This window comes from Acinonyx jubatus, chromosome C1, assembly GCF_027475565.1.
Source record: "Acinonyx jubatus isolate Ajub_Pintada_27869175 chromosome C1, VMU_Ajub_asm_v1.0, whole genome shotgun sequence".
Lineage (NCBI taxonomy): Eukaryota > Metazoa > Chordata > Mammalia > Carnivora > Felidae > Acinonyx > Acinonyx jubatus.
Genome location: NC_069381.1, coordinates 16,979,573 through 16,987,841, shown reverse-complemented (window position 1 = coordinate 16,987,841; position 8,269 = coordinate 16,979,573). Strand labels below are relative to the sequence as shown.

The 8,269-nt window shown below is 44.9% G+C and overlaps 1 protein-coding gene across 2 annotated transcripts in view; it reads left to right on the top strand.

Moving 5' to 3' along the window:
* The first annotated feature begins 2,373 nt into the window (after positions 1-2,373).
* LUZP1 (leucine zipper protein 1) overlaps positions 2,374-8,269 on the top strand; it is a 104,478-nt gene continuing 98,582 nt past the window's right edge. For both annotated transcript variants that reach the window (XM_053208740.1, XM_053208732.1), the window contains exon 1: positions 2,374-2,720. The gene's annotated coding sequence lies outside the window, so the exon portion shown is untranslated. The remainder of the gene's footprint in view (positions 2,721-8,269) is intronic.

The following is an 8,269-nucleotide window of genomic DNA, read 5'->3' as shown; positions in this document are numbered from 1 at the left end:
TCTCAGATTCTTCCTTATTTTGTGGGTGCTTATGCACTGCAGTCTTGCTATTATGGGAAGTGTTTTGCAGAATTCTTTCATATAATCTTTGTGGCAACTTTCTTAGGTAGATCCTGATTGCTATTGTCTCCACTGTATGAATAAAGAAACCGGCTTAAAGAGGTTAATAGATGTATCTGGGTCTGTTTAACACCAACCCTTTGCTCCTCACTATGACACTTCCCTTCCTACGGACAGCAGAAAGAGACCTAGGGTTGCCGCTTACCCCCAAGCAGCCTGTCCCCAGAATTCTCCGGTGAGTGGGATGCCAAAGCTTGTCTCATCCAAAAGCCCATAAGAGAAACAACCATGTGACCCACAGTCCAACAGTTGTCATAAAACCCTGATTGAGGCACAGTCCATTGCATTGGGCGGGGGTAGGGAAGGTGTCCCTTGTATAATACATTCCTCTGAGAGTTTAGTGCGGAGAAAAATTTGTCTCTCCCAAATTATGAAACTAATTCTTCCCATCAGGTAGAGTAATAGCTAATTTCTATATAGAATTTGCCATATGACAGGCCCGTTAGAAGAATTGTATATACTTGAACTCATTTAATCCTCCCCATGACCCAAAGAGAGGGGTTTTATTATTGTATCATTCCCATTTTTCAGATGAAGAAACAGAAGAAGCACAGGGAAATCCAATAACTAAGGTCACATGACTAGTACGTAGTGGAATTGGACTTCACAACAACGGTCTGGCCTCAGGTTTTGTGTGTGCTTGACCACATGTTTGCTACTTCCCATATAATTTGTAGCTCATGTAATTTCCCTCTTTGCTTTGACTACCAGGCAACTCAGAGCTGTGGTTTTTGCTCTGTCACAGTGCTATCTTTAGGACACTTAACCTAGTATTTCTGCTATAATTAGTCAATTTTTCATCTTTCTTCCTCCCCACTGGCCTTTCGTCCAGGCTTTCATTATTCGTTGATTCTTGCTGTTTAATTATCCATCAGATAGGCTTCAGACTGCAATGGAAACTACCTCAAAACTCTTTTGGGAATAGGCAGGACGTAATGCATCAGTTACATGAACAGAGACAGTTGGTGCTAGATGGTTCTCTTTTGAGCGTCTTCTGGTGTTGGCATCCAACATCTGGCAGATGACAGAGAAAAGGTCGAGCTTTGAGAAAGCACACATACCTCTTCATTTGGATTTGCCCTAGACATGGCACACATTGTCTCTGCCCACATCCCATTGGTGAAAACCAGTCACGTGCTTAAATACAAGCGGGTGCTGGAAAATGTAGTCTGGGCTCTTGACTTTGAAACAACTCTACCCATGGAAGGCAAACATCTCTGGTGAACAGCTGACACTGTCCCAGTTCACAAGGAATTTAACATTTCTGAATCATCAATTCTTACCAAATGGCTAAGAATACCGTGCAATATATATTGTGGCCATGAGGAAGGAAATGGTCTTCCTTTGTTTATAGGGAACCCTGAGCAAAATGCAGTATTTGCATTTTGGACCAAACATAATTAATTGTCCAACAGGAGAATGGGCTGGAATGGAGAGAGAGAGAGTTCATCATGATAGAAGTATTCAAGCAGCGGCTGAACTTTCACTTGGCTGAAGGCTCTAGAAGGAGACAAGCTAGATGCCTCCTACTAGTCCTTCTAATTTTGAGCTTCTGTGCTGGGCTCTATAGTAATCTCAGAATACCTATTTTGTGCCAAGCTCCAGGAGGGGTTTTCGGGGCCCAAAAACAAATGAGACAAGGTTCTGGCCCTCAGGTTACTAGGCTCTAATGTGTTGATGCAGGATATCTGGGAAGCAGGATAGCAGAATGGTCTGAGCCCCGAAAACAGGAGACTGGAGTCTACTTTTTAACTCTTGCTTTTAGCTGTGTGACACTGGAGAAGCCACTTGGCTTCTGGTTCTCAGTTTTCTCATTTGTAAAATAGGGACACTGTTATCTTCATAGATTCTGAGGGCTCAATGGCACAATTATATCTACAACATTCGTAGCACAGTGGTATGCAGTAAGCACTTTATTTTATGCCTAGCAGTACTTTAACGATGACCTTGCGTAGGTCGTTCCAATGGTTAAGCCTCAGCTTTCTCATCCGTAGGACGGAGTTCATTGAACGTACACCACAGGGCTGGAGTTTTGCTGTGTTGTGGGGTCTGCGGTCTGCCATGTCGTCGTCTCTCCGGTGCTTCCTGGGGTAAGTGGGTCACATCACACCCAGTTCGTAAGGACTGAAAGATTGTGGATGGCAGTCAGCACCTTCCGGCAGAGAGGAGGAACCTGAGTTAGCAAGGACGCGATTTCCTGGCCGCGTTCCCCGGGAAGGAGGTTTGTGCTGGGTCCCATCCCCCGGCGGTCCTGCTCAGGAAACGTGCAGAGAAAGCCAGGAACCAGGCCTGCCAGGCCCCGGGCCCCTCTGCGCCTTCCCTCCTCCCCGGCCCTCGACTGCAGGAAGCCGGCTGGCGGGCACGCCCTGCCCGGTGGGTGGGAAAGGCCGCGAGCGCGCCCCGCACTGCCGGCTTCCCAGGCTCGCGGCCGCGCGGAGCTGTCACTGCGGCAAGCGCGCCGCCTCCCCCGCCGTCCGCACTGCCGGTGCAGCGAGCCCGCAGATTCCGATTCCTCGACACCGCCGCCCGGCCCGGCTCGGAGCCCACGCCGCCGGGGCTGGGCTGGGGAGGAGAGGTCGCTGAGGCCTGAGGGTTTGTAGGTGAGTGGTCCAAGGTCATGGCTAGCAAACGGCAAGACCGGCTTCGACCCGCGACCTGCTGGGACTCTGAAGTGGGTGCCTTCAGTCTGTGGTCCTAATGGAAGCTCAGGAGGGGTTCAGGTTCTAATGGAAGCTCAGGAACAGGAGATCTGAATCCGGGGACTCCCGGAGGTCTGTGAACCTATTGCTTTTGTGTGTAACATGCTGTGTATTGCATTTTTGCTCAGAGTTTTAAAGGTGTCAGTGACCCAAAAAGGGTTAAGACCCATAGCTTTCTAAGGCTCCCCGGTTCCTCCTCAGGGACTCCAGCTTTATGAGGACTGGAGGTTCCTCTACAGCCTATAGCATCTTAAGAATATCTCTGCAGTGTCCTGCAGCTACCCTGGAGAGACTTGGGTTTTCTACAGGATCCCAGGATTTTTCTTCTGGATCTTGAAAATATTTCCATAGAGTTTCTGGGGTCAGTCTGGGGATTTGAGGTCCCTATGGAACCCTGGTGGTGTCTCTTTGGGAGGTTCTGAGATTCTCACTGTAAAGTCCTATGGTCCTCCATGGTGTGAGTTCTAAATCTGGGCCTCAGGATGCCTATGAACCTTTTGAAATTGTAGGCAAGATATTGTGGGTCTGTAGTATGCATGTAATTCCTGGGAGAGGTTTCATAGATGTCAAAGGAATGTCTGATCCCCAAACCTGGGAAAACCATTGCTTTAGAGCATCCAGTGTTAAACGGGGAAGAATACGATGAAGGAGATAAAAGGCAGTGTTCTCCAGGAGGCACAGCATGGACTTTGGAGTCAGGCATTTCTAGGTTAAAATCCCAGCTTTTGTGCTTAGCAGCTGTGTGATCTTGAGCTAATTTCTTAGCCTTTCTGAGCTTCAAGGCCACCTCCTCTAGGAAGCCTTCCCTCTGTCCTGGATTCAGTTAGATTCCCACCCCACATTTCCCAAACCTGATGCTCTGTGGTGCTTAATGCAATTGTTTTTAAGTAACTAATTGTGTTTAATGTTATTTTGTCTCTCTACCCCATCCCCACTTCCCTCCAGGAAGACAGGGCCCTTTGCTCTCTTATAGTATGTGCAGTGCCTGGCACATGTTAGGCTCTCAGACATTTGTTATGAAATAAATAAAAGAGGGAGGGAATCTGGAGGGCTACATGCCAGATGCTGCAGCGGGGGCAGAAAGGGATCAGAAAGGAGTATCATTTCTGTCCTGAAGGAGGTCCCAGGCTAGTGGGGTAATGATAGAGTTCCTGGAAGTAGGATTGTCCTAAATGTGCTAATGGGATAAACACTAATAGGAATAAACACCAAGGGGGAGAAACACTAATGAGGAAAGCACCAAGAGATCTAAGGATGAGTGAGACTTAGTCTCTCCAGAGTTGATGGAAACACTTACTTCCCTCTGCATTATGTATTATAACTTACAAAGTACTTAACTGATAAAATATCTGGGTAAAGCCTCATCCCACAGAGATGGGGACACCGCTGCTGAGAAGAGTTCAGTGACTTGCCCAAGGCCATCCACGAAATAATGGCTGCTCAAGGACATAAGTCATTAGCTTTGGAATGCAGCCCACATTCTTTAGGAAATGGGCTTTGATGTTGTGAAGGTCTTGATTTAGATCCCACTAGATGTGAGAATTTGGGCGAGTTACCTTACCTCCTCTGAGCCTTGTTTTCCTAATCTACAAGGTAGGAATAATGACCTCTATAACCTGTATCAGATAATTCCTGTGAAGTGCCCAGTATGATGCTTGGTCTATAGTAAAGGATCCATAAGTGTTTGTGGAATGGATGAATGAAATGCAGATATTGGTGGGTGGCCTGCAATGTGAAGGGACTGAAAATCATGCCATGTGGGGGAGAGTAGGAGAAATTGAGGGCAAGTTTATCCCTTCCCACTCTCACTTTCTATGATTCTTAAGAGACTTAGCACTGGCCTCAACCACAATGTTGTAATTTATTGTTTGCTACCAACAAAAGTGAACCAACACCAGCTTGGTTAGCTTTCTTTTTATACCTATCTTTACTGCATTTTTTCTGGTGACCAAATAATGTATGCTCCTCATAAAAAAAATTGAAATTGCAGAAAGATATGAGGAAAGATGAAAGTGCAAGTTTAGGCACCATAGACACAAAATGCCAGCAAATTGTTATTCTTTGTGAGGGGCACAGGACAGGCAGCAAAAAATTCTTCCTACTTTAAAGTCTTTTCTCCTGGCCCTGCTGTGGTTTCTGGAGGTTTTGTTAGGAGGCTTGCCTTTGGTTGTGGGACTGAAAGTTCATGTGCAGCTAAGGGCTGGAGAGTGGGGAGAAGGTGAGAATTGTCTGGGCAGGGGCCTTCCCTGGAATGAGATGGAACTTATGGAGTTTTGTTTTTTAATTAATTAATTAACTAATTAAATTTTTATTTTGGGGGGGTAGAGAGAGGGGGACAGAGGATCTGAAGCTGTGCTGACAGCAGTGAGCCTATGTGGGGCTTGAATTCACAAGCTGTGAGATCTTGACTTGAGCGAAGCTGGCCGCTCAACTGACTGAGCCATCCAGGTGCCCATGTGGAACTTTCTATGGCAGTGTGCACAGTTAGTTCAGATGCCCACTGCCAATGGCCTTGTAGTTGTGTTTTCTTTTCTTTTCTTTTTTAAAGTATATTTAAACAATTTTTTATTTTAAGTAGGCTCCACACCCATTGTGGGGCTTGAACTCACAACTTGGAGATCAAGGGTCACATGCTGTACTGGTTGAGCCAGCCAGTCACCCCTGTAGCTGTGTTTTCATCCCCTTTCCTCTCTCTCAGAATATAGTAGAGTTTTGAAAGTTCCTGCTACACACACACACACCCACCCCCCCCCCCACACATAGAAAAAGCAAATCATAAAGAAGGAAAAAAGGTGAAAGCCTCCTATTTCATTCTCTGTATTCTCCACTTTTTAGGCATGTACTGAGCATGTAAGTTATAACCCACTATGCCTATAATTCTGCACCTTAGTCTTATCCCTTTTCTTTTTTTAAAGTTTGTTTATTTAAGCAATCTCTACTCCCGATGTGGGGCTTGAACTCAAGAGTTGCGTGCTCCTCCAACTGAACCACCCAGGGGCCTCTACTCTTACCCTTTTCATTTAACAATAGCCCCTCAACCCCTTTTTTGCCTATATGTGAAAATCTCTCATCTGGTATTTTCTCCCTAGATATCTTTGTCACAAGCATGTTTGCTGCAGACATTTTTTGCTGCCGAGCTAATTGGCCATAAGGCAGTTTTTGCCATAAAAGATAAAATCATGAAAAATGAAAGAGGGACCTTCCTTAAAAAGGATAGAGTGAAACATGAAAAATGAAAAACAGGGCTCCTGGGTGCTCAGTCGGTTGAGCGTCTGACTTCAGCTCAGGTTATGATTTCAGGGTTCGTGAGCTTGAGTCCTGCATCAGGCTCTATGCTGACCGCTCAGAGCCTGGAGCCTGCTTTGGATTCTGCGTCCCTCTCTCTCGCTCTGCCCCTCCCCTGCTCATGCTCTATCTCTCTCTTTCTCTTTCTCTCTCTCTCTCTCTCAAGAATAAACATTTAAAAAATTTTTAAAAATGAAAAATGAAAAACAAAATTAAAAAGCTTTTATTGTGAAATACAAAATATTTGAATACATTTAAAATGTATGTGGACTCATGGCAATACTGTAATACTGCACAAAAACTGCTTTTATTTTGTGGATTGTACCTAAGCACTTGTGTTCAAAGTGTTTCATTTGTAGTGTCATACTTTTTGTTTGTTTGTTTGTTTGTTTGTTAATTCCTCTCCTTATTTGGCATCAATCAGACTTTTTAAAAAAAGATTTTATTTTATTTATTTATTATTTTTTTAAGTGTTTATTTTTGAGAGAGAGAGAGAGAGAAAAAAAAAATATGAGTGGGGGAGGGGCAGAGAGAGAGGGAGACACAGAATCTGAAGCAGGCTCCAGGCTCTGAGCTATCAGCACAGGGCCCGATGCGGGGCTCGAAACCACAGACCGTGAGATCATGACCTGAGCCGAAGTTGGACGCTTAACCGACTGAGCCACCTAGGTGCTCCAAGATTTATTTTTAAGTAGTCACTACATGCAAGGTGGGGCTCAGACTCACATCGCCAAGATCAAGAGTCACATGCTCTATCTACTGAGCCAGCCAGGTGCCCTACCTGAGCGACTTTTTCTTTTTTCACTAAAATATCTTCCTTTATTAAGAGAGGTGTCAGTCTCTAAATAATAGGATGCATATTTGTAACTGAGCTTTCTATTGCGTTGTGAAAGTCTTCTATGCTGTTGTCTGGTTTTGGAATATTGTCACATGTCCATTGATTAATGCTCCAAAGTTCTCTGGGAAATATGGGTTCAAAACTGTGTGCCACAGGGGCGTCTGGGTGGCTCAGTCGGTTAAGCGTCCGACTTCAGCTCAGGTCACGATCTCGCGGTCCGTGAGTTCGAGCCCCGCGTCGGGCTCTGGGCTGATGGCTCAGAGCCTGGAGCCTGCTTCCGATTCTGTGTCTCCCTCTCTCTCTGCCCCTCCCCCGTTCATGCTCTGTCTCTCTCTGTCTCAAAAATAAATAAACATTAAAAAAAATTAAAAAAAAAAAAACTGTGTGCCACAGCACAGACCGTTATGATGGCTAGGATTTATATAATATAAAAATAGAGGAGTACCGAGTCAATGGAGAAATGAAACCAAACTGTCTACCAGTTTGATGAAACCAAACTATCAAATCAAACTGTCAACCAATTTATTTTGCTCTTTTATGGTAAAATTGTCTTAAGTCCAATGGGTTATATGGTGAAAATGTTTGCAGTGAAAATGTTTGCAGCGAAATTGCTTGCAGCATAGATACTTAGTTGAAAGTACCTAGAACCAAAAATCTACCCCATTCCTTTTACAGACTGAGATTCTTGAGGTCAGGACTATCCATTAGCCCTACTTCTGACCCAGAGGGCAACACAGGATAGGCCTTTCTGGGAGGACATGTTGAAATATTAACAGTAGCCACCATATAGTGGCATGCATGAGGTGCTACCACCTAAGAACTAAGCTCTTGCACATGTTATTGCATTTAATTCTCACAGCCACTGTATGAGATAGGTACTATTATTATTTCCATTTTTCAGATGAGAGGCTGAGGGACTTGAAAGTCCAAGGTCACACAACTGGTAAGTGGTGGAGCTAAGATTTGAATCCTGATCTTTTCTGTGCCAAAACTTTTGCTGTGAATGAACTAATAAGTGATTGATAGACTCATGGGTCTTGGGGAGAAAGTTCTGTCTTCAGAACCTCCCCTGTATGTCCTGGGTTCTCTCTGCCAATGGTTTGCAATTCTTGGAATCAGCATCCCCACATAGGAGGGACTCAGTAAAAGCCCTTTCTTTGCCTGCAGCAATCCTGTGGCCATGCTTACTTTGCGTGGAAGTGGCATTTTTGAATCTCCTCTTCTAAAAATAAGCTGCAATTTGTTAGGGGCCCTTGAGAGCCAGCCCAGCATTTCAGGACAGCCATTTTTGCCTGTCTGCAGCTCAGGAAATTAATCAGAATCCCAA